Genomic DNA, 12,421 nt, shown 5'->3' on the forward strand with positions numbered 1-12,421 from the left:
TGAAGCATGTGTAGTGACAGTCACCTCGGATAGAAAGTTGGAAGGGACTGCCCAGATCAACACTGGGGTAAGCAACCACCAATGAGGACAAGTCTTGCATACTTTTTAAATCTTCACATTCTGCAACAAGGGGCTGCAAACCTAACATCACTGAGTTTTTATGGTCTGGTGCAGGATCTTCATGTGGTAGTTTATGACCACACTTTACAGTTTTTGAAATATGAAGACTATACTGTACAGCAAAGCTGCTCGTGTGCACACACACACACATATATATATATATATATATATATATATATATATATATGTATGTATGTATGTATGCCTCACAGCAAGAGGTTCTCCGGTTCAATCCTCGGCTGGGGTGCCTCCTGTGCGGAGTCTGCATGTCCTCCCTGTGGTTGCGTGGGTTTCCTCCCACATCCCAAAGACATGCAGTAGGTGGATTGGACACTCTAAATTGGCCCTAGGTGTGAGTGTGTGCATGTGTGTGTGCCTTCTGTGGAAGGTTGGGTGCCGGGCTGGCAACTCGACACTGTAAAACTCCACTGCCAATCATGAGCGGACAGATGATCCGCTATGGCGACCCCTAACCGGGAAAAGCCGAAAGAAGAAGAAGAAGATATATATATATATATATATATATATATATATATATATATGTATGTATGTATGTAATGTCTATACACAAACACACACTTGCTAACTTGTCCAGGCTAACATTATCCTAAACACTGAAACCAGAGTTTACTGGTAAAAATGGAAGTAGGGGATTAGGCAATGTAAAGAGAGGGTCACGGACTGCAGGGGAGGAGAATTACGCTAAATTTTTACAAGAAAACAATTTACAAAGAAGGAAAAAATATTAGATCTGACCAGATTTGAAGAATGGAGGTATGGATTGGTCACGGTTTGCAAGCAATAATGAAAACAGAGCAATTTTAAACACTGTAAAAAAGTTACTGAAGGAAGCCCGAGCCCATTTCTAATGTAAGCTTAGTAGGCAACAGAAATTTGAAGGTAAAGGTAAGTGAGGTGCATTACGGGTAGGTAGGAGTTGGGAGCCTAGGAAATTGTTTATGTTCACAACTGATGAGCCCTAATGATACTTGAGAGGGTCACTGGATTATCTTACATTTATAATGTGTATTAAACTTGGCAACTATTTGAAATATCATGACTTGGACTGCAGAGTTCCGATATGTACAGAATGAAAATTTAGACTTGCACATACTAAGTCTGAGATAGCAGTTATTGGAATATTTCCTTTCTCCATGATATGGCGATAACAGAGTTGGTATATGTAAGTTTTGGGAGTGTGGGATGCAGCTAGCAACAGAGATTTCAGGAGGAAGCCATTAAACTTTGTTACCCACATAGAGAACAACAGGTTGTGTAACACTAAACATTTTTTATACTGGCCTGCACCAAAGGCCTACATGTGAGGAAATGAAAGTCACAGACTTCCAAAAGAATGCTAGTAAGTCTTCCTACTAATTCTAATTCAGAGCTTAAGGAAGCTCACTTTAAAGCTCCAAGTGTATGTATTTGTAAATTAGCATTCTCTTTTAAAAGTATCTAAATAGGTCCATAAGCTTACAGGACTTTTATCTGTCCCCATGTTAAACACATTCTTCATGACTTCGTCTGCAGCCTGTACTCTACGTCTTAAATGTAGATGTTCCAGTGTTTTCACTATTACAGTCCTGACTTGTCGAATTTCCTGCTGTAGAAGCCATTGACTGGCCTGACTATCAGAGTAAAAATCTCCATCCTCCTAATGCTGGCATATGCCATACCCTGACTTCAGTACGCTTGGGTATAAACTGAGTTAGCTGATGCCATGACATCAGTCTTTTCTTGCCCCCTAGAAGGCAGGAACCCCCAGGATGAAGCATAAGCATGGGACAAAGGTAAAAAAAAAAAGGTCTGCAGGGTAAACACCCATGGGGTCCTCTGGTTAGCGCAGAAACAAGAAGCAGACTATTAATGTAGGCAAAAAGGGGGAAGGAGGGAGGGAATGAAGACTGCAACACTGAATACACTAACATCTACATTTATGGCAAGTGTACACAACTGTACTATGATCTTTGTGATTCACTGTTGCAGTCCTGACTTGTGGGATGATTTCTAAAACTGAGATGAGGGTGGAAGGTAGATTATGGAGAAGACAGGATGCCCTTAAAGATGGCAGTGGCAAATCCTGCTCTAGACTTGAAGAAGGCTGACAAGTGGTAGTATTTGATAAAGGTATGCACAAACAACCATGAAAGCAGCTTCCAAAATGTCTTTGGTTGGAACTCATTTCAGGAAGGCAGCAGAGGTAGAAGTGGCCCTAGTAGAGTGAGTCCTTATAGTTTCAGGAGGCTTTTTGCCTTGATGGCTGTAAAAATTAAATACAGTGGAAAATCCTCTTGAAGATAGTCTGTTTGAAGACTGGTTTCCCTTCAGAGCCAATGGCAAAGGACACAAAGAGCTGGTCTGATTTCCTGAAATATTTAGTTCTGTCAAGATACTAGTGAAGCTGTCTGTGCACATTCAAGGAGTGAAAGATATCCCCCCCCCCCCCGTTCTGAGGCTTGGGGAAGAAGGTTGGCAAGTGTATGGCTTTGATTTGGGGATGTGTTTGTGACCACCTTTGGCATAAAGGATGGATTGGTCCTGAGTGATACTCTGTCTGGGTATAGTATGAGAAAATGTTCCACTGCCATGAGAGCTTGTAGCTCAGACACCCTCCTAGCTGAGGTGATAGCCAGTAAAAGGGCAGTCTTCCAGGTTAAAAATTTTAAATCAGCAGAAGCTGATGGCTCAAAGTAGGACAGCGTCAATTTTTATCACAAAACTGAGGTCCCTTGGAGGTATGGGTTATCTCCTGGAAGGTCTGGTGTGGATCATATCCCTAAGGAATTGTTTCATGGGGAGAGAGGAAGAAGAGTAGGGAATTCGCTGAAATGGCAGAGGCGTGAATGTTGATGGAAGAAAAGGATAGGCCTCTGTCCACCAGGGTAACCAGGTAATCTAAAATGACAGATACTGGCAGAGTTAGGATTGAGACCAGGCTGCTGACACCAAATGGAAAATCTTTTCCACTTGGCTGAGTATGATTTCCTAGTACTAGGCCTTCTAGCCTTTTTTGAGAACATCTTGAACTTGTCTACTTAGGGTGTACTCAGTAGTATTTTGTGGAATTATCCAGGCTGAGTTTGAGGGTCTGTAGGTTGGGATGTACACACTTCCCCTTGTCCTGAGTCATAAGGTCCACTCTCTGAGGCAACTGCCAAGGTTTTTCGTTGGTTAAACTCAGTAACACAGGATACGACTGCTGCCTGAGCCAGTCTGGGGATATCAGGATGATCCTTTGGCTTTCTTCCCTGATTTTTAGAAGGACCTTTGGAAGAAGAGGCAGGGTACAAAAAGCATTAAGGAACAGGTGGCTCCATAAGAAGGAAAAAGCATCTGTCCTCCAGGCTGTGGGTAGTTTGCTCCCGGAACAAAATCTTTTCAGTTCAGCATTTTCTTTGGTGGCAAAGAAGTCTATCTGTGGGGATCCTCATTTCTAGACTATGCTGAGAAATATTTCCCGATGCAGCTGCCACTTGTGAGGATCCATCAAGTTCCTACTGAGATGATCTGCTAGAATATTTTGAATCCCTGGGAGGTACTGTGCCATGAGCTGCAACCCCAGAGAGTGAACCGTCTACCAGACCTGCATCGCTAGTCGACAAAGAGTGATAAAAGTGGGTGCCCCCTTGTTTGTTTATGTACCATTGCTTGTTTATGTACCACATGACTGTAGTGCTGATTGTTTTTCAAGCAGGACCCCTGTTTTCCACTGATCTTTGAAAGTCACTAGGCCCTTTTGCACTGCCATCAGTTCTTTCCAATTTATGTGCTTGCATCTGAACTGATCTTCCCATCTGCCCTGGGATTAAAGATGTTGGAAATGAGCCCCCCCCCAGGCTGTCTTTGAAGCATCTGTGGTTAAAGTTTGTCCCTGAGGGATGAACCTGAAGGAGAGACCCATGTTCTGGGAACAAGCCTGTGTCCACCATTCAAATTCCTCCTTGACTCAAGAGTTCAGAAGAATTTCTCTCTCTAGGGACTGAGTGCTGGCACCACAGAATCTTGAGGTACCACTGAAGCTTCTTCATGTGTAGCCTGGCCAGAGGGATCATTAGGATACATGATGCCATGAAGCCTAATGCTCTGCGGAATTCCCTGGGTGATAGGCACGGTCTCAAAATAATGTATTGGAAAGTACTGAGTCAAGGACGAGACCATTTCTGGAGGGAGGAAATCCTTTTCAAGGGAGAAATCCAGGAGGGCCCCCAGGACAACTATCCTGGTGGATAGTGTCACTCATCTTGTGTATTCAAATAAGACAATGAGGCTTGGGTGTTCGTTTAAGTTGTTTATTACATACAAACACATCCGGAATGCAACTGGAACATAAAACCTAAATTAACTAACTGACTGACTGCTACACATATACATGCTTTCACTCTGGCTGCTCACTCAAAATGGCCCTCTTGCTTGCACGTGCTCAGTACTTATATGCATGTGCCCATAGACTGGAATAGCTCTTAAAGGTACAACAAACTCTGATCTACATCCTCTCTCTGACTATTCTGTCATGCAAATGAAAAAGAGAATTGGATGAGCATGCAAATTATACAGACATATACAAACAATAACAATCATGTCCAGGTTGCCATGTATCTAGACTAGGTCTTGAAACATGACCTGACCTCATAATGTAATAATCAGAACTGGGTTTAGCAACAGGGACGGTCACCGGGGAATGTTCTGCTTCAGGATTTTCAGGGATACTTTCAGGAACAGACAATGAAATGTTCTCTGGAACAGGAACATTGGATAAATCACGCTGATAATTAGAGTCTCCATTACAGGCAAGATGCTTTAACACTGGCTCAGGACATCAGTAGTAAAAGTTTGATTCTGCCAAAATTCCATACCTTGTGACTCGATGTATGATCTCGGTTCCTCACACAAATGTTTCACAAGTAATATCTGGTCAAATCCTTTTGCTGTCTGCATCCTCACTCTCTCACCTTCTTTTAATGAATTCAGAGGCTTGCTGGTTTTGTCACAGTATGACTTTTGGGACAAATTCTTCTTTAGGAGTTGAGCTTTTACTGCTTTGTTGTTTTTACCACTTGGAATCAACAAATTCTTACTGATTGGTAGTGTGGTTCTGTTTGCTTCAACATAAGTCTCTGAGCAGGTGAACCAAGTAAATTGTTGTGAGGAATGTTTCTGAGACTAAGCAGATTAAGGAAACCATCAGTATTGTCTTTTTAGGATTTCTCTAACAGCTGTTTCTCACTTTGAACTGAACGTTCAGCCAAGCCATTAGACTGTGGGTATTCAGGACTACTAATATGAACAAAATCCCATGTTTCAGCAAAAATTTTGAACTGTAACCAAATCCAAGGTACCAACAGACCAGAAGCCAGCCAGAAGCCTTTTAAAACTAATTTAATATGTGTACAAAACACACAGTAAACACAAACGCAGACAATTAAAATACAGCTTTTTCGTTTCAAACACTTCACCAGATGTGGTTCTGAGGTAAATTGACAGGTTAAATATCTTGCTAGTGAACAGATTGACCAATAAAAGCATTCAATAAAATGACTCATAAATACTCATAAATATTAATGAATAAATAAGAGTTAAAATTGAAACCAATATAATAGGCACTTTAAAACCTATAAAAACCTGTATAAAACAATTGATTAAAAATTATTACATATTTAATTCAAGTGAGGACCATTTTGAACAGAATTATAACATTAAGTTAAAGAAAGGAAGGTTAAAAGCTCCATAAGAAATACATTTCACCAGCTTATACAGAATTTCTGTTGTCTATCACCTGCTATGTTGTGTGGATTGTCATTTTGTGAACTATAAAACGAAATAAAGAATGTTTTGAAAAAAAAGAAATGAATGTAAAACAATACTTTTGGCTCCCTCTAGTTGTCAAATCTGAAAATTGCAAGCCTGATATAATGAATACTGTTAGAATTTTAATTAAACTTTGAACTGCCAACTTGTAAATTGTGCACCATTGTCAGAAACGTCTTTGTGCGGACTACCATGGACAGAAAAATCTGAAGTAGGTCAATCTCGAACTAATATGAATAAGAGTCTACTAATACCAAGTAATGTTGACCATTCCATTCAAAAATTTTTGTAGCTACTGTCGACCAAGGTAGTTCAGGAATCTGGTTAAGATGACGTGCTTTTTTTTCATTGATGTAGTTTAGTACTATTACGAACAGAACAAGCTGAAAGTTCCTTTTTAATATCTTTGACATAGAAGGCCAAAATACTAGTCCTCTCACCCTTCTTTTGGTAGAATCAGTTCCTGGGTGGCCATGATGCAAGAGTTTATATACTCTTGTTGCAAGAATTTTGGAACAATCACCTTTGGACCTTTCATGATGATACCATCTTTCATCAAAATCTCATCTCTGTAAGGAAAATACTGCTGCACATCTACTGGTAATCAAGATTGGTTTGACAGCCATCCTCAAGTGATAAAATGGCTAAGCTTCTGGAGAATTGGATATGAAGCTATGCAAGTTCTAAGACATGCGGAAGAAAAATGTTTCACTTCCATAACTTCAAAATCAGGTTTCTCATTCTCATGCTGTTCAGTGTTTTTTTCTGGGCTATCGGGATAAAGTATCAGCAAGATGAAGAAGTTTGCCTTTTGTGTAAACCAACGAAAACCAAAAGAAACGGACTTGCTTGACGAAAGTGTAATGGCACAACCCACCAAAGAGGACCTCCAGTTATACTTGAATGCATTAAATTACTGCTGACAGCTGAGCACTATTCAAGTTGGATACTCGTTTTTGGTGGGTTGTGCCATTACACTTTCGTCAAGCAAGTCAGTTTCTTTTGGTTTTCGTTGGTTTTTTACTCTTATTGTCTTTTGTGTAAACCAAGTGGAAATTGTACTCTTGCAAATTTAATATGATGTGTTGCAATCTCGCAGGAGTTGTATGCATTGGCTTTTTCAAAATAATGACGAAAGGTTGGTGGTCAATTTCGATTTGAAAAGGTTGGCCATAAATATAATCATGGAACTTTGAACATGCAAACACAATTGCAAAAAGCTCTTTTTCTATTTCTGCAAACTACATCTCGGTTTCGGTGAGAGTTCTGAATGCATAGGCTACCAGTCTGCCCTCTTGAAGAATGACTGCACCAAGATCAATCTTTGAAGTATCACAAGAAAGAATTAATGGTTTGTGAACATCACAATAGCTCAAGGTAGGTGGACAGGCAATTTTCTGTTTCAAGACATCAAATGCTCTTTAGTGTTGTTCTGACCAGGACCAGGTTACATATCTTTGTTCTCTTAATGGTGCTGAAAATTCACTTAGATCAAGAAGGAACTTGCCCAAATAACAGACCATGACAAGAAAACACAAGGCTGTGACATTGTCTGGAGATGGCACCTCAAGAATTGCAGTTTGCTTGGAAGTATCTGGCCGTAAGCCTGAACTGGTAAGCAAATGGCCCACATAAGTAACTTCCTGTAGCCTGAATTTACATTTCTGAGGATTCAGTTTAGGATTCACTTCATGAACACGTTCCAGAACTTTCCTGAGGTTTCTATCATGTTCAACTTCCCCATTGCCTCCTACAAGAATATCATCTACTATAACAGTACATGGATAACCAGAAAAGAAATTTGTTACATAGCACGTTGGAAGATGTCACTGGCAGAATTTATTCCAAATGGTATTCTCAAAAATCTGTCCTTTCAAATGTTGTACTGAAAGTGGTTAGCAGTGAAGATTTTCGATCAAGAGAAATTTGCCAAAATTAACTTTTTGCATCTAAGACAGAAAAAAACTGGCATTTGGCATAATGGCAGCAACTTCTTCAACTGTACGCACTGGATGATGAGGTTGTGTTTTAGTGCTTTGTTCAAATCGCTTGGTTCAATACATATTCTAATATCATCAAAGCTTTTCTTATTAGCTACCACCATGGAGGATACCCATTCAGTTGGTTCTTCTATTGGACAAATTACTCTTAGGTGTACCATTCTGATTAGCTCAGCTTTGACTCTGCCTTGCAAGGCTACTGGAACATTTCATGCTGGTCTGATGACTGCGCTTACCTCATAGTCTAACTATAAGGAGTACACAAATGGGAGTTTGCTTAGTTCTTCTTCAAAAATATCAGCATAGTCAGAAAAAAATGTGCAAAATTTTTGTTGTTACACATGCTTATATGGTGGACTTCTTTATTGAATAAAAGCAATCCCAGTTTTAAACTGTCCTTGAGGCCTAACAATGACTGCACGTATCTCTTGACTACATAAAATTGCAAGTCATAGCTGTTCCCAGCAGATTAGCATGAAAGTACTACTGAGCCTTCAGTTTGAATTTCTTCACCACCATAAGCAACAAGATTCCCACACATTGCCAGATCAAGTTTCTCACCAGCTTTTACTCTAGCAAACTCATCTGCTGACATATCATTACACTTTGAACCAGTATCAACTTTGAGTTCTACAGGTCTCCCATTAATCTGAACAGTACAAAATACTCCATTCTTTACCCGCAAATCTAATGCTTTGACTGTTTCACTAAGCGCACACACACCATCAACATAAAAAGTAGGGTTGCAGCTTTCTAATGGATCAACTTGCCTCTTTGAATACTCTTTTTTTAATAAAAGAATGTGCCCCTTTAGATTTACACATCCTTTTGAAATTATTCCAATTTTTACATGTGTGGCACTGCTGATCAAAAGCTAAGCAATTCTCTCGCTTGGGCTCATGGTTTCCACCACAATTATGATACTTGATCCCACTTCTGGCACCATGTTGCTTGCCTTGTGTATTCAAATAAGATGATGGGGCTTGTCACGTGTTTTGCAGAGTCACCCCTCTGCTTTACTGAGTGCGCCTTAGGTTTCACTGTAGCTGTTCTAGGTTTTGCTGAAGCGACCACACTCTTAGGCCTATATCTTTTAACCTTGTGCTGCATACTATGAAAATTAGCACTGGAAGGCACTACAAGCATGCTTTTCTCATTTGTAAGCATATTTTGTGCTTTTCTGTGAGCTCAAATATCTGACAAATCTCTATGGTCATCTCTATGGTCTTATTCATAGGTTCATAGGTTCATACTAGGCTATCTGCCCTAGGGCATTTATAAGCCTAGCCACAGTGTGTTTGGCTTTTGCCACCCATTTTAAATTAATTTTGCTATGCCCTTTTTCGAGGTTAGTATACTGTGCCTCTGTCTAACAGTGACACAGATGTGATACCTGGGGTAAACCTACGATCTCCCATCCACTCATCAAGATTCCTCTTGAAGAGAGTCAATGAGGGACTCTGCCTAACCTGGACTGGGATTTTATTCCAGAGTGAAGGGAGCCTCTGAGTTATGACTCTGTCCCTCCAGCATGTCCTATTTATTTCAATGCTGAGGTTCAAGTCTCTCCACGTAGCTCGATGGGATTTAGATTTTCTGAGGTGCAGCATGTCCATTAATTCCGGGTTGGACATGGCTTTATACGTCAGGCACAGATCGACTCTGAGCAGGCGGTATGCCACTGAGTAGAGCTGGAGTTTCTTTAACCGGGCAGCATATGGCATCTGTTTGAGCCCTTTGATCCTCTTGGTGAGGTACTTTTGGGGTCTTTCCAGTTGCTGCAGGTGTCTGGTAAGGTACATCCCAAAAGGGGCATTGTACTCAATTATGGGCCTGATGAGGGATGAGTAAAGAGGCACGATGACCTCCTCTGATCTAGATTCATAGGTTCATAGGTTCATAGGTTCATAGATTCATACTAAGCTAACTGATTATCTCTTGTGAGATTCAAACCCTGCACTTTGTGTTTGTAAGGCAAACACCTTAACCATTAGGCCACCCTCCCAACCCCATAAAATGGAATTCTTCATAGGTTCATAGATGTGAATCCCTTCATGATTAGGTGGGCTATATAAAATGTTTTTCTAACCACTTTGGCCACGTGGTTTTCAAATGAGAAATTGCTATCAACTTGGGTCCCCAGGTCCCTAATTACTTCTTCCGTACTTAATGGATTACCACCTATGGGGTAATTTGTGGGCACTTTGTTTTTGCCAAAGGGGATGACTATACACTTTTTGGCGTTTAGCTTGAGGCCATGGCTCTGGCACCAGTTGTCTGTTTCTATGAGGCCCTTTTGTAGGATGCTTGTGTCAGGTGGAGAGTCGATTATGGCACCTAGTTTGCAGTCATCTGCGAACTTGGTCAGCCACAGTCCTTCCGTGTTGGCCTGTACCTCCGAGAAATATATACCGAACAAGAGAGGTCCCAGGACTGAGCCTTGTGGGACGCCACTTGTAACTGGTTTGGAGTCTGACATGGCTCCAGCAATTCTAACCATGTGGGTTCTGTCCTTGAGCCAGTTTGCAACCCATCTAGTGACATAGGGGTTTATATTTAAGCTGGTGAGCTTATCTATAATGCCAGAGTGGGGTATTGTATCAAAGGCTTTTGCGAGGTCCAGGTAGGCTGTGTGGACCACCTTCCCCTCGTCAATGGCCTTGGTGACTGTTTCAAAGAAATCGACCAGGTTTAAGGAGCAGGATCTGCCCTTAACAAAGCCGAACTGGGTAGGATCCAGTATCTGTAGGTCCCCAATATCTTTATTTATGAGGTCCATGATGATCCTTTCCATAGCTTTGCAGACCAAGTTAGTCAGGCTTATGGGGCGATAGTTTCCAGGATCCGTTGAGGCACCACCTTTGTGGAGAGGGACCACTGTTGCTGTACGCCACTCTTTGGGTTAAATCATTGTCTTGAAACAAAATCTTTCCACACACAAGCCTGTATTTTATCAACTCATCTTTCAGATCACAAAATCTGCACATTGTTGCCTTATTTCTCAAGTCAGTTATATATGCTGCAAATGTTTCACCAGGATTTTGATCTGTTGTGTAAAATATGTGCCTTTCCATTGTAACATTTGCTTTGGGGTTGCACATTTCTCTAAACTTGCGTTTTAAGCTCTCAGAGTCTTTCCTGTGTAATATGGTGGTCTTCCCCCTCCCTTGCAAACACAGCAGGTGCATAGACAAATGAATGCTCCCTTTCAATGGCTTCTGAACCGGCTAAATTGAGCAGCATAAATGCCTCTGTACATGTGTCTTTATCAGAAAAAGCAGTCTGTATGAAAATATCATATTCTTGCTCTCACACACTCCAATTTTCTGCAACATTATTATCAAACACAAGTGGACCTGGTTTACATAATCGTTCTGCCATGCCAACAGATTGTTTTTAGACACAGTACAGACTTGACCCTTGTAATTATGTTCAAACATAGACCAGGTACTCGAAAAATATTCAACTGCACAACAATCTTTTTGAAATAACTTTTCTGCGAAATAACTGTACTGTAATACTCCATACATTTTCCAACACTTTGTACACTTCGGACATTTCGAATAGCTTTAGCTAATACGAAAATAAGCACATAGTGAATAAATACAATTGTGTTCCTTTTTTATACATTTATGTGATTTGGAAGTTATTTTAAGCATTTTTGTAAGCATTTTGAGTACTTTTATCACTATGTCACAGTTTCGTACATTTTGTTTAATTAGAAATTCATTCTGAATGTTTTGAATGCTTTGCTTTATATTTGTCGAGTAAAAAATCATTTAAATAAGTTTTAGTAACTGGAATTATCTTTCTGACCTATTTGCGAGTCGTTTGAGCTGTGGATCATTCACTCATGTATATTCCTCCATTACTGACTGTGTGCCTCATGGTTTTAATTTTGGATCCCATTCTGACACCATGTCACTTGTCTTGTGTATTCAGATAAGGCAATGAGGCTTGGGTGTTCCATTTAAGTTGTTTATTACACACAAACATATCAGGATGGATGACTGGAACATAAAATCTAAATGAACTAATTGACTGACTTGACCTACACACATACAAGGTTTCACTCCGGCTGCTCAAGCAAAATGGCACTCTTGCTTGCATGTGCTCAGTACTTATATGCACGTGCTCATAGACTGGAATGGCTCTTAAAGGTACAACACACTCTGATCTACAGATGGGTCTGTGCTGGATTTACGAAGATTTAAGGTGAACCCCAAAAAGGTGAGGAGGATCTGAGTGACGGCCAGATTCTTCAGGAGCTTTGACCGACTCTTGGCTTGAATGAGGCAGTCATCCAGATAGGGGTAAATCTGGATCCCTCTTGTTCTGCAGAAGACGATCAAAGGAATTAAACACTTTGTGAAGATTCTTGGAGCAGAAGACAAGCCAAAGGGCAGAGCAGAGAAATGAAAGTGACTGGTACCTGTCCTGAAGTGAAGAAAATATCTGCAAGATTTCTCAATAGGAATGTGCAAGTAAGTGTC

At 40.6% G+C, this 12,421-nt stretch overlaps 1 protein-coding gene across 3 annotated transcripts in view; it reads right to left on the bottom strand.

Annotated features, from left to right (window-relative positions):
• The window catches only part of NUP210 (nucleoporin 210), a 2,490,054-nt gene that overhangs the window by 1,272,192 nt on the left and 1,205,441 nt on the right, over positions 1-12,421 (bottom strand). The gene's annotated exons all lie outside the window — the stretch shown is intronic.

This window comes from Protopterus annectens, chromosome 7.part0 (genome assembly GCF_019279795.1).
Source record: "Protopterus annectens isolate FY-2018-M chromosome 7.part0, PAN1.0, whole genome shotgun sequence".
NCBI classification, from domain to species: Eukaryota; Metazoa; Chordata; order Ceratodontiformes; family Protopteridae; genus Protopterus; species Protopterus annectens.